Source organism: Gopherus evgoodei, chromosome 1 (genome assembly GCF_007399415.2).
Source record: "Gopherus evgoodei ecotype Sinaloan lineage chromosome 1, rGopEvg1_v1.p, whole genome shotgun sequence".
Classification (NCBI taxonomy): domain Eukaryota; kingdom Metazoa; phylum Chordata; order Testudines; family Testudinidae; genus Gopherus; species Gopherus evgoodei.
Genome location: NC_044322.1, coordinates 95,623,900 through 95,638,307, shown reverse-complemented (window position 1 = coordinate 95,638,307; position 14,408 = coordinate 95,623,900). Strand labels below are relative to the sequence as shown.

The 14,408-nt window shown below is 43.5% G+C and overlaps 1 protein-coding gene across 2 annotated transcripts in view; it reads left to right on the top strand.

Moving 5' to 3' along the window:
• UGGT2 (UDP-glucose glycoprotein glucosyltransferase 2) overlaps positions 1 to 14,408 on the top strand; it is a 292,503-nt gene that overhangs the window by 46,161 nt on the left and 231,934 nt on the right. The window lies entirely within an intron of this gene.

Below are 14,408 nucleotides of genomic sequence, written 5' to 3'. Positions count from 1 at the left end.
GGGTGAGGGGGGGATTTGTGAGCAAGAGAAGGAGGAGTTTTTCAAATGGAAATTCTCTTTACTCTGAACTTTAGTGGTTTACTGCCGTGAATGCTGGAATGACAGCCCTGTAGAGAACTATAGTTGCTTGATAAAACTGGAATATGGTAAATATAAATATCACATTTTGGCAGATATAATCCAATTTGTTTGAAGGTCTCAAACCCTTTGGTAAACAGGGATTTTGCTGATCTTTGTGAGTGGGTAAAGGCTTTGAAAAGGCTACTTTCCAGGTTCAAACTTTGTAGCACAGTAAGATAAGGCCAGCTGGCCCAGCTAGCATATGTTCTACTCTCCAAAGCCTTTTTCCCACTGTGGAGGTTACCCATCCACATACTGACCGACTCAAACCGTGCTTTGTTTTTTAGCTCTGCAGGATGGCAGCACATAGAAGCCAGATGATAGGATAATCTTGTTTTTAACTGAAGTGAGGAACAAACAAATAGGAGAAGGAATTAAACCCAAGTGTCTCATATAAAGTTGCAGAGCATTGCTACTAAGCAGGAATTAAAACCTGTTGTAATAGTTACAGGGCTAGCTGCTCCTCTGTCCACTTTCTGATCTCCCTGAGCATATTTGTGGAGAGATGGGGCTTATCGTAAGTTATTCTCACCCTTTCTGTCTGCTTCCCAGACATCCATCTGTTGTATTAAAGCAATATATTCATACAGACAATATCTCAATAACCAGGCCAACATACAGTATTAACAAATTATGACAGAGTAGCTCTAAATCCATCACATCTGCTGTATAAAATCTGTCATAATAAAATTATTGAAGAATGGAAAATTAGTAAGAGCAGACATTGTTCTTTCTGGGAAGCAACAAAGCTTCAACTTCAAGCACTATTATCTTAACCCTCATCAAAGAATTAAGCATATACCTGCTTAGCCATTATAATCAGAGAAAATCAGGTTTGTTTTTTTTTAAATTAATAAGTCTATCTGTTTTCACGTTAATAGCACTTGCCCCATCAGTTACCTGTTAGGATTCCCATAATATGTTCAGTTCAGGACACATTTACAGTAGGAAGTCATTGTTTTAGTTTATTTACGTGTTAGCTTAATAGAAAGTATAACACTTTTTGTGGGTTGTTTCAGGAAAAGAGTATTGTGGAGAAGTGTGCTTATTTAATAAAAGAGCTGTCCTATTTAGAACATTGTATTTCAAATTATGATTCTCCATTAAGGCTCAAAGAGATTGGGCAGCAGAAGGTGATGTTAAAGAAACATACTGAAGAAAAATAAATGTTAGCACTGAATATTCAAAACTAAATACTTGAGAAATGGTTTCTTATTTACTCAGCCCATGCTGGAAATAACCTAGAAACCTTAGAGACTGAAAAGAAGGATATTTTACTTTCTCTTCTTGTCAGTAATCTCTGGAAAATTTTCACATCTTTGATGTTAAGAGCATAATTCCTTAATTATACATGAGAGAGAAGGAACCCCAAGTTGCTAAAAGTGCTTGTTGAGTATCTAAATCTATAATCTTTCTGTTGTAAAATAACTGACCCATAGCTCTGCGTCTAGTCTTCCCTCATAGTTCAAATATTGTGTCCTGATTTCCAGAAGAGACATTTGGATGGTTTCTAACTGGGTAAGAGGGAATGATGTAAGACTAATTATTATTATTCCACTATCCCACGTGGAAAACATTGGTCAGTGCAGGATGTATACATACTTAATGAGGCATTTGATTCCTGGTGGGAACATTAAAGGATGTCAAAATCTGATTATATATGCTCCATTTTTCACAGTCAGTAACACTAATCAGTAACTCTAATTCTTTCCAATTCCATATGGTTTTATTTTTTTGATTTATTATCTATGGCTATTAATTTGTACGCAAAACAGGTGAATACTTTTAATGGTGCTGCATGAAATTAATTCTAGAGGTACTAATTAATGAAAGCTTTGGTGTGCATTCAGCATTCATTGATCTGAAACGGGATTATTTTTATTTTTTTACTGCCCCAGTAGAAGTGCAAGTTCTTCTTTGAGTGATTTGCATATGTCCATTCCGGTGTATGTGTTTTGTCCAGTGCATAGTAGTCTGAGAGTTTTGAACCTTAGTGGTATCCATCAGGATGGCCTCAGTGCCCTCTGCTGTCTCCCGCATATGCATAAAGACCCAAGCCGTCCCTAATCTCCCCTTAGTTCCTTCCTGTTGCCCATGTTGGTGGAACTCCCTGTCCTTGTTTCTGCAAGTCTTTTTTTCAAAACCTGTAAATAGTACCTAGGAATTTGTTAGGTAGTTCAGTAGTTAGTTGGTTAGTTTAAAAAAAAAAAAGTTGTTTTGTATAGTTCTGGCATCCAGTTTGGGCATTGGCCCCACTACTGGTGGTAGATTGCACTCTCTGGGTTTCAGGTTCTGCCATTCTTGTGATTAGGCAATGCCTAATAGTGACCCTCACCTCAGCTGCCTTAGGTGCTTGGAGGAGGCTCATCTGAGCAACAAGTGTGGTACTTGTCAAGGTATTAAGCACCATTCTAAAAAAGGACAGGGCAGCCAAATTAAAATATCTGCTAATTAGTGCTACATTTTCCATCTGAACCGTTTTCTTCAGTCTGGGTACTGAGCACCCCAGAATCTACCATCTGTCTCTGGAACTACCAGTACCGAGAGGTGTTTGAGGCTGAGAGAGAGTTGTTAAATCTATTTGTGCTACCATCACTAGCAGTTAAGAGACTCAGATGGTACCAGCACCCAAGGTACTTCCTTCAGTACCTTCACCTCCTCATCAGGCAGCTCCCTCAAATTCAGCCATCAGGATTCTAATTAGGCAGTACTGTCCAGGGGAAAGTCACAGATTATCTCTCTAGCTCCTCTTCCTTCAAGGTCTGAGCCTTCTTCACTGGTACTGATGGGTATGGCACTGCCGTGGTCACAGGAAGTACCTTTTTCTTCATCAAACTCAGAAGTGAGATCCTATGTATCCCAATTTAAACAGTCTCACCAAGAGGAATATGTCATAGAAGGTTAGGGTTGGAAGAGACCTCAGGAGGTCATCTAGTCCAACCCCTTGCTCAAAGCAGGACCAACCCCAGCTAAATCATCCCAGCCATGGCTTTTATCAAGCTTTTAAAACCTCTAAGAATGGAGATTCCACCACTTCCCTAGGTAAACCATTCCAGTGCTTCACCACGCTCCTAGTGAAATAGTTTTACCTAATATCCAACCTAGACCTCCCCCACTGAAACTTGAGACCATTGCTTCTTGTTCTGTCATTTGCCACTACCCATCCTCTTTGGAACCCCCCTTCAGGAAGCTGAAGGCTGCTATCACATCCCCCCTCATTCTTTTCTTCTGCAGACTAAATAACCCCAGTTCCCTCAACCTCTCCTCGTAAGTCATGTGCCCCAGCCCCCTAATCATTTTCGTTGTCCTCCGCTGAACTCTCTCCAATTTGTTCACACCCTTTCTGTAGTGGGAGCCCCAAAATTGGACGCATTAATCCAGATGTGGCCTCACTAGTGCCGAATAAAGGGGAATAATCACTTCCCTCGATCTGCTGGCAATGCTTCTACTAATGCAGACTAATATGCCGCTAGCTTTCTTGGCAATAAGAGCACACTGTTGACTCACATCTAGTTCCCCAAGTGCTTTTCTGCAAAACTGCTGCTTAGCCAATTGGTCCCCAGCCTGTAGCAGTGCATGGGATTCTTGCATCCTAAGTTCAGGACTCTGCACTTGTCTTTGTGGAACTTCATCAGATTTCTTTTGGCCCAATCCTCCAATTTGTCTAGGTCACTCTGGACCCTGTCCCTACCCTCCAGCGTATCTACCTCTCCCTTCAGCTTAGTGTCATCCATGAATTTACTGAGGTGCAATCCATTCCATCATCCAGATCATTAATGAAGATTTTTAACAAAACGAGTCCCAGGACTGACTTCGGTTGATACTGACTGCCAAATAGACATCAAGCCATTGATCACTACCCATTGAGCCCGATGATCTAGCCAGCTTCCTATTCACCTTATAGTCCATTCATCCAATCCGTACTTCTTTAACTTGCTGGCAAGAGTACTGTGGGAGACCGTATCAAAAGCTTTGCTAAAGTCAAGCTGTATCACGTCCACCACTTTCCCGATAACTGGCTCTGTGGGTATCTCATCATAGAAGGCAATCAGGTTGGTCAGATGAATCCATGTTGACATTTCCTGATTACCACCTTCTTCTCCAAGTGCTTCAAAATGGATTCCTTGAGGACCAAATTTATGATTTTTCTAGGGACAAAGGTGAGGCTGACCGGTCTGTAGTTCCCTGGATTCTCCTTCATCCCTTTTTCACCTGCCAGCCCTAGTTTGTCTCAGTACTTGCATGGGGCGTATTGGAGAGACCCTTGGGCTGTGCGTAGCTGGGGCCTGGGCCATAGCAGTGGCCTTTTTGAAACATAGGGGACTTTCCCTCTCAATCAGGATTATCTGTATAACCACCTCACCCGGCTTCAACTTCTTGGCAGCAGGAGCATCGACACTGTAAACACCATAGTGTTGGTACTGAGCCCAGCATTGAGCAGAGTCTGGATCCCTCTCAGCTGCAAGAGGACCAGGAACTGGATCAGTCCCTGGTACCATTCTTCCTTATCCTCTGATGAGACAATTGTGGTGGAACCTATTTCTCCACCTCCTGATGATTTTAAGACTCATCCGAAGTTGTTGAGGAGGATGGCTATGGCCCTAGATATCTACCTGAAAAAGCTCCAGGAAAAAATCCTACAAACTGGTGGTCATTCTGACTCCAGCTAGGATAGCTCCCCCAATAAATGAGGGTATCTCAGAGTGTACCAGGGTCCTCAGGCAAACCCCAGTTTCCCTGCCTTCAACTGCAAAAAGAGTGAAGAGACGGTATTATGTTCCCTTCCAGGGGTTCGAGCACCTGTATAACCATCCTCCTCCAGGCCTCTTTGTAGTGTCAGCAGCCAATGAAAAAGAGAGGCAGGGGCACTAGGAGTCAACCCCAAAAGATTGAGAGGATAAGAAGCTGGACTTATTTGGGAGGAAGCCTTATTCCACAGATGAATTACATCTTTACATTGCATACCAGCAAGCTTTGCTTGTACATTGTGATTTCATCCTGTGGGATACACTTTTGAAGTTCATAAACAAGCTCCCAGATAAAGTGGTTGGATCATTGAGGAAGGTGGCATCTTCCAAGAGCTCATTTTGATGGGTAGGTCGACAGCAGGCTATCAGTTCCATGAATGCCATATTTTTCTTCTCCAATTTTTGCAAACCACCTGTCCCACTCTTGTCATACTTGGGCCCACATCACAGCAGATCAGTGTGTTCTAAGCATGGTAGAAGTGGGACATATACTTCATTTTATTTCTGCCTCCCCTCAACTGCTTCTCTGACACTTTGCAGGACTTCTTTCATGAGGCACTGTTATTGCAAGAGATACAATAGAGGCAGTCTCTTCTTTGTTCAGCAGAAAGGGGTTTTACTCCCAGTACTTCCTGATCCTGAAGCCCTATTTTAGATGTAAGATGTGTAGAAGGGCTCAGCCAAGGCTCATCGCTCCGCAGGGCTGTGGGGTATCCCACCGCCTTGCACTAGGTCGCTCTGGGCCCAAGCCCTGGGTTAGGGCAGGGCAGCAAACACGCAGTCAGGAGCTTGGGCCCTTAGGCAAGGGCTGAGCCAATAGTTCAGTATGAGCCCTGGCCCTAGGTCAGGGCAGGGCAGCAAACACACAATCAGGAGCTCCGACTTCTGAGTGTCTGGTGCGAGGTGGAGACTGCCACCCGTGAGTAGGGTAGCAGGGGGGAACAGGCCCACCCACTCCACTGCCTCCCAGCCTGGGGCCCTAGCAGTGGCAGAAGACTTGCTGCCGCATCAGTGGGGATCCTGACTGCAACACACTGATATTGGTTCCGACCCTGCTGCGGCCAGGCCAGGGTCGGCTGACCCCGGGGCTACTTCCGGACTGCCCCTCGTAAGGTACGTGGGTTTGGCCGGTGTCCTCGGCGGTTCCCAGCACCATCGGTTACTCCGGGTAACTGGCGAGGGGTAGGCGCGGCTGCTTCTCGGGGTAGCTGGCGAGGGGTAGGCTCGGCTGGCCTGGCCAGTCGTCGGGTCAGCCGCAACCTGCCGGCGTCCCCCCCCGGAGCTAGGCCACAGGCATCTGGCCTCTCCGGCGGCTGGCTTTCAACTGAGCTTTGCAGCAGGGCTTTTCTGTTTCCTTTCCTGCACCATGACCTCTGGGGGGCCGGGTGCAGGATCCACTGGCTCTGCCCACATTGGTGCTAGGGGAGGCTTGTCCCTCAGCGGGGCTGTGGGGTATCCCACCTCCTCGCTACAATGTGTTAAAACAAGTTCCTGAAAAAATCAAAATTCCTGATGGTCACTCTAGTTTCTGTTGTTCCTTCCTTGGAGCCAGGGGACCAATATGCTGCTCTGTACTTAAAGGGCACCTACTTTCACCTGGCAACTCAACGCCACAGAAAAATTCTGAGATTCACTGTCAGTATCCTCCAGTATTAGTTTACAGGCCTCCTCTTTGGTCTCAGCTGCCCCACATGTTTTTACGAAGCCTATGGTAGTAGTAGCAGCATTTTTCCAGAGGTTATGGTCCATATATTCTCTTTCCTGAATGACTGGTTGATCTAGATTGCAAGTGCTGTTCAGCCTTTGCATAATCTGATCCATCTTGGACGTGCTGGGTCTGTTGATCGACTCAGACAAGTTGGTCCTGGTCTCAACAGCTGCTAGGGCTTTGCTACCCCAGAGAAGGTTTCATACATGTGAAGCTTCATTCTGGACTTAGAGGCTTATCCTCTCACCATGGTGAGAAATTGTTTATGGCTGCTAGGGTCCAATGTTCCAGACTGCATCTCAGACTCCTTCAGGGCTAGGTGACAGAGGTGTAGTCTCCAAGAAGGCACCACCTAGACATGTTAGTATGCATACCAAATCACATTTTAACCTCCCTAGATTGGTGGATAGATCTGATTAATGTCTGCAAAGGAGTTCCTTTTGCCCCACCTCCACAATCTTTTACCTTAGTCATAGGTGCCTCTGACCTGGAAGGGGGCTCACCTGGGACTCCTGCAGAGTTTCCGGTCTTCCCAAGATCTCAATCTACATGGCAGCATCAGGGACCTGCGGGCAATTCATTTAGCTTGCACGGTATTCCTTCCTTGCATAAGGGGAAGGGGTGTATTGGGGTTGACCAACAATTCAACGTAAACAAGCACGGAGGAGCCCAGTTCTCTCTACTCTGTCATGAAGCAGTCCTGGTTTGGGACTTCTGCATCAGCAACTTTATTTTTCAGAAAGTGACCTATCTCCCAGGGGCTCAGAGTATGCTGGCAGATCACATGAGGAGACTGTTTGTTTATTAATCAGGAGTGGTTCATTCACCCAGTTATATAACAACATTTATTTTCCAGCTCTGGGGAACTTGCCTAGTAGATATGTTTGCAACAAAGGACAACACAAATTGTCACTAGTTCTGCTTCAGAGCTGGACACAGCCCAGGTTAATTGATGGATGCTTTTGTCCTGCCATTTTCAGAGGCTCTGCTGTATGCTTCTCCCCGATCCCTCTTCTGCCCAGAACTGTGCAAAGTCAAACTGAACAAGGTCCATCTTATACACATTGCTCTGGCATGTCTAAGTGGAAGAGGTTTTCTGTCTGGTTGAGGCTAAAAGAGATCTCCCCTATTCTTGCTTTTATTCATCATGTGCTGAACTGTCTTTTTTTATCTGACAACATCAAGGATTGGTGATTAGCTCGATCAGGATTCACTTAGCAACTATATTGGCGTTTCACTCGCCTGTGAGCAACTGCTCTTTTTCTTATCCCAGCCTGATGGGTGTAATGTTTTTAAAGGATTTGGATAGACTGTTTCCTCACGTACAGAGCCCTGTTCCACCATGGAGTCTGAATCTAGTCTTAACAAAGCTGATGGATCTCCACTTTGAGCTTCTAGTGACCTGGTCTCCGTTGCACCTTTCAGTGAAGGTAGCATTTTTAGAAGCGATTGTATTGGCCAGGCCAATAGGGGAATTGCTGGTGTTCAGTGTCATATTTTCCCTATACGTTTTTTTAAAGCAGATAAACTCTACCTTCAGCCCCATCCAAGTTTTCTTATGAAAGTGGTCTTCACTTTTCATGTCTCAAAGCAGTTTTCTTATCAACCTTCTTCCCAGAGCCTGACAGTAATAAAGGAGAGGAGAAACTGCACACTGTAGACATTAGAAAAGTGTTACCATTTTATCTGGAATGGACTAATCCTTCTAAATCTGTTTTGTTTATTGCATTTTTAGACAGAATGAAGGGTAGTCTGGTTTCCATGCAAAGGGTTTTGTCATAGATATCTGGTTTTATTTGCCTGTGTTTACTAGTTGGCTAACATGATGCCAGCACATAGAATGTTGGGTTATTCAACAAGATCCTAAGCAGCCTCTGCGGCATTTCTGACTCAGATGCCTATATTAGACATTTGCGAAGTGGCAACCTGTTCATCATGTCACACGTTTGACTCTCACTACACAATCTCTCAACTGTGTAGAGATTATACTAAATTAGGATGAGTGGACCACAAGTTCCTGTTCAAATAGACTCCAAACTCACCTTCATATGGGTCTGTGTGTGTGTCACCTACAAGTGGAATGGACACTTGCAATCACTTGAAGAAAAAACAGTTGTTAACCTTTCCATAACTGTTGTTCTTAGATGTGTTGCATATGTCCCTCCCATGACCCGACCTCATTCTCCTCTCTGTTGGAGCCACTGGGGTAGGAAGGAACTGAATGGCTTCGGGGTGGCCCAGTCCTTAATGCATGTGCAGTGTACATGAGACAACAGAGAATGCCGAGGCTGCCCCAACGAGTACGGTAAAAACTCTTTAACACCTGTACACTGGTGCACACAGATATCTACAGTGAAACATGGACACTTGCAACACATCTCAAAAAACAAGAGTTATGAAAATGTTAGTAATGTGTTTTTCTCAAAATCTCGTTGTCCAGAGATATTTTTCTTTTATAAAGTGTCCATTAATATTTTGTAATTGGTCCACAACTCTTCTTGACTATCCCTCCTCTTTTAATTTAAATCACTCCTGAAGTCTCATTTCATCCATGACTTCAAGAAACGAGTTGATTAATTCATCATCTTGTCTATTTCTTTATTTATATTGTGAGTGAACTACATATTTTATGTGAGAGATGGGGTTTATTGCCATTCGAACTGAAGTAGGGAATTGCTGTGGAGGGAACATGAGGTTGTTTAATTGTGGGAGGAAGATGGGAGAGAGAAATTTAACGTGTTTGCCTTATTTTTTTTTTTTTAAGAAACCAAAAGTTAACTAGTTAAGACGTAAGATTTTTTTAAATAATTGGAGATATCCCTATCTCCTAGAACTGGAAGGGACCTCGAAAGGTCATCGAGTCCAGCCCCCTGCCTTCACTAGCAGGACCAAGTTCTCATTTTTGCCCCAGATCCCTAAGTGGCCCCCTAAGTGGAGCCACTGGGGTAGGAAGGCACAACGCTGGGTTTAACAAGCCAATCCTCAAACTACTGAGCTATCCCACCCCCCTCACTGAGCTATCCCGCCCCCCTAACATCACTCTTATTATTCTCCTTGTATATTATATTCCTTTCTCCCACATTCATGTGTCTTTGTTGTCTGATATTATATGATTTTTGTGCTAAGAAATGTCTTTCTTCTTTGAATAGCATCCCTATGGGTGGTTGCATTCCTTTGCTGCTGATCAGAGAACTTCGGTAGCAGTGTCTATTAGGCCCACACATGCACTGTTTCTCCTTGTGCCCATGTCTTTCCTCCTGCTGATCAAGGGATCACACCCGAGAGTCTTAACAGACCACGTAGCATGTATATACTATATAAATCGACAAGGGGGAGCCAGATCACCCTACGTCTGTTCAGAGGCAATGAGACTGTGGAACTGGTGCATCACCTATGATATCACACTACCAGTGGCTTGGCTTCTGGGCTCTCACAACTTGATAATGGACAGTCTCAGTCACAAATTCCCACATGACCACAAGTGGGAGATAAACCCAGTGGTACTTCAGGACCTATTCAGGTAGTGAGGGGCATCGACCATGGACTTGTTCATCACTTACCTGAACAAGGAATGTCCATACTACTGCTCCAGAGCAGGCATGGGACAACACTCATTGGGCAAGACTCTCCTTCCTCTTTCAGTGCTTGCGTATGTCCATTGCAGTGTAGTTGTGTGCACACCCTGAGCACAGCTTCTGGAATTTTTTCTCTTTAGCGGTATCTGTTGGGTCAGCTTCAGTGCCTTCTGGTGTCACATGCTTGTAGCACTGGAATAAAGGGCCCTCCTGACCCTGTTCCCCTTCAGTTCCTCCTTACCTCCCGTGACAGTTGCTGGAACCCTTCATTGCTTAGGCAATCCTTCTCTTAGTGTTTTTTTCTTCCAAATGTAGTGTTAATAGTTCTTGTAGTTTAGTTTTAGTACTTTATAGATCTTAGATAGTTTGGACACCTCCTCACTTGGATAGTACTGGGGCATGCCTCTGTCGTTGAGGTTTAAGCCCTGCGCCTCGCGCAGTAAGCCTGTGCCTTTGAGCAACTCACATTTGAGCTTCCTCAAGTGTTTGGGGGAAGCTCAGAGGAAAGACCACTACCTAATCTGCAGGCATTTCAAGCCCTAATCCGAGTAGGACTGAGCTGCACATTTGAAGGTCATCCTCATCCCGGTCCAAAGGATAGAGTTCATCAGTGCTGTACTCAATGCTGGCATCAGCCATGTGCTTTTACAGTCAGCCTATCCTTGATCTCTGAACCCACCTCCGGTACAACTGCTTGTGAGTCACCTACATTGGAGTTGACATGTGCAAGCATTTGAAGAACCAAAAATGGTTACGAACCTTTCAGTAACTGTTGTTCTTTGAGATGTGCTGCACATGTCCATTCCAAAATCCACCCTCTGTCCCCGCTCTCGGAGGCTATCTACAAGAAGAAACTGAAGGGGAGTGGGGCCAGTAGGGCCCTTTATACCGGTACTATGAGTGCCCGAAACTGGAGGGCACTGGAGCCACCCCAATGGATAACACTAAAGGAAAAAATTCCAGCAGCTGTACTTCAGATGTGCACATACCTACATTGGAATGGACATGGGCAACACATCTCGAAGAACTATAGTTACAGAAAGGTTAGTAATAATTTTTTCTCCCATAGGGCAGGGACCTTCTCTATGCCTTTCCTCCATTTTCCCTACTGTCAAAACTCCTATTAAAAATAAAAAGAGAAGGAGGACACATCATATTGATTACTCCTTGGCCAAGACTGACTTGGAACCCTTACCTGTTACAACTTGTAAGGTGCCTGCTAATCTCTCTCCAGTCCATTCCTTACCTTGTCTCACAGAACAAAGGATGCACCCTCTATCCCAACGTGGGGATTGTTTGCCTCAGGGCTTGGCTCCTTCATGGTTCCAGTGCATAAAGAACTCCTGCTCGAAGGAGGTACAAGGGGTATAATTACACAGTAGAAAGTCCTTGACATGTTGGACTTACCTAGAAAAATAGTCCTGGTTTTGGATTTGGTGTATTTCGCAACAATTCTCTCTGATATCTGCAACGTTTCCAAAGATCCTAGACTATGTACTAACTCTGAAATCTTTGGGACTACCTCTCAGTTCCCTCAAGATACACCTAGCTTCTATAGCAGCCTTTCACTGTCTAGTAGACGGATACTCAGTGCTATCAGACCCGACGGCTAAACGATTCCTTAGGGGTAGAGTAAACTTTTCCCCACAACCCTGGCATCTTACCCTCATGCAGGTATTGAAAGACCTGACTAGACCTCCCTTCAAGCCTGTGGTCAACTGTTCACTTACATACCTTTCAATGAAAATGGCCTTCCTGACAGCAAACACTTCAGCTAGGAAAATAAGAGAAATAACAGCTCCAATGGCACATTCCACCCCCTCTCCCCCCCCAATATTTTTCAGGATAAACTTACATTCAGGCCACATCTAAAATTCCTCCCTAAGGTAACCTCCCCATTTCACATGAACCAACTGATTCACCTTCCAATTTTCTACCTCAAGCCTCATCCAGAAACAGGGAGGCTATATTGCACACTCTAGATGTCAGAAAAGTCCTGGACTTTTACCTGAGTAGGACGAAGTCTTTCAGGAAATCTCCTAAACTTTTCCTCTCTATTGTTACAAGATCTAAGGACTTGTCAATATCATCCCAGAGACTCTTCAAACAGGTCTCGAACTGCATTATACAATGTTATAAGATCCACAGCATGACCCTGCCAAATAATATTTGTGCACACTCCACAAGGTCGATCTCCTCATTCGTTGTCTTCTTCAAGAATGTCTCTATCTCAGAAATCTGTAGAGTGGTGACATGGGCATCAGTCCACACCTTCGCAGAACATTATGCGATCACTGGGAACTCTGGTAGGGATACTGTGTGGAAATCACCTACAGTGGAGCATCCATAGGGCCACTGCTCAAAGAAGAAGTTACTCATCTTGTGCAGTAATGATGGTTCTTTGAGATTTGTCCCCCTCTCGGTGCTCCTCAACCTACCCTCCTCCCTTCTGCTTCAGAGATCTTGTCAATGACTGTGCAGTAGAGAAGGAACTGAGGAGGGTTAGGCCGCACACACTGGCTAGCTTCATGGAGGGGTACCAGGAGAAACAGTGCATGTGTGGGCCTATGGACACTACTGAAGTTTTCCAATCAGCAGCGCAGCAATGCAAGCACACCTACAGTGGAAAACCCATAGGGACACACTTCTTGAAGAATCATTGTTACTATACAAGGTGAGTAACTTCTTTGTGTGCCTAGCACCTGGTGGTTATTGCCACCATCTAAACAATAATAACAACAATAATAATAATAGTACTTCTGATTTAACTTTTGTTTTAGTTATTCTTTGTTGTTTTTTAACACATCATTTTTCACATTTTCTTTATGTTGCTAAACTTTGTTATTATGAAGGTTTTTTTTCTGCTTCATGTGCTTCATTCATATGGGTAATGATGATGTGACTTCATTTCTTTTTGTCTGTTTTTCTGTTTTGTGTAACTGACATTTGCACATCTACTGCAACAGTAAAATATTTATTGTATATTTTATGAATACAGAATTGATCAATAAGACATGCCAGATATTCATTGAATTCTGAAACCTAGTATGCGATTTATTTTGCACAGGTAATGAGTGGTGTTTTTCCATGTTCATTTTTTTTAATAATTCTAGATAGGTCAGGCATATCTACTGCCAGCGGAAAATATGAAATTAAGAATTTAAAACACATGATGAAATAATAAATATTATTATAGGCGGAGCTCATAACACCACCTATTGTTAAGTCTTTCTCCACACTTCCCCATTATAAGGCCCTATTTTCAGTTGTTGTAACTTTGCCAAACTTTAAGCATTTGGTCTGAAATTTTCCATGCCAGGTATCTGCCTCAGGCTCTTTTTTTTAACAATTTCAGCCTAACCTAAAATTGTGTGTGTTAAAAAAAAAAACAAAAAAAAAAAAACAAAAAAAACCCACAATATTATTTTACCCATTTAAACAATTTTCTGATGCCCTTTCTGTAGCATTCTCATGGTTTGGAGCAGGGACTTGAAATTTGTAAGGGGAATTGCCTTTATGCTAGTAATGTAACTTTTGTCATCCCTGTGGAAAAATCCCTGGAAAAATCACAGTTTGCACATGCTCAATAGAGAGTTGATAGAACACAGCAGCTAAAATCCCCAAATATTCTATCCATTTGGAAATGTTCTTGGTCTGGTAAATTTGTATTTCATCATTCTCTAGTGCTGATCCACAAAGAGGATGACACACTAATATTGCTATCAGTTACTTCATTAGCTCAGGTGACAGAGGACTGTGCAGTGGATCTGAAGTTACCTTGCAGATTAGCCACATGGGTGTCAATGTGAGGCCATATGATGGAACTTCTGTTTTATCTGCCTACTTTCTTTTAAACCTAAGAAATTACAGAAGGCAACCCTTATTCTGTCATTTCATAACTTCTGTGTGCTTGACTTTACACCCTTAGTAATGTGTGCAGTGTATTTGTAGCTGTGTTGGTTCCAGGATATTAGAGAGACAAGGTAAATGAGGTAATATCTTTTATTGGATCAAATTCTGTTGGTGAGAGAGACAATCTTTCAAGCCAGACCTTTCCCAGAGCTGAAGAAAAGCTCTATTTGGCTTGAAAACTTGTCTCTCTCACCAACAGAAATTGGTCCAATAAAAGCTATTATCTCACTCACCTTGTCTCTAACCACCTTAATAATCTTCTTTTAATGCTGCTTTTTTCTGTTTAATTTAAATATAAAGAGTTCCAACTCTCTGTGTTTGCGTGTTAAGAGTTTTACAATATAA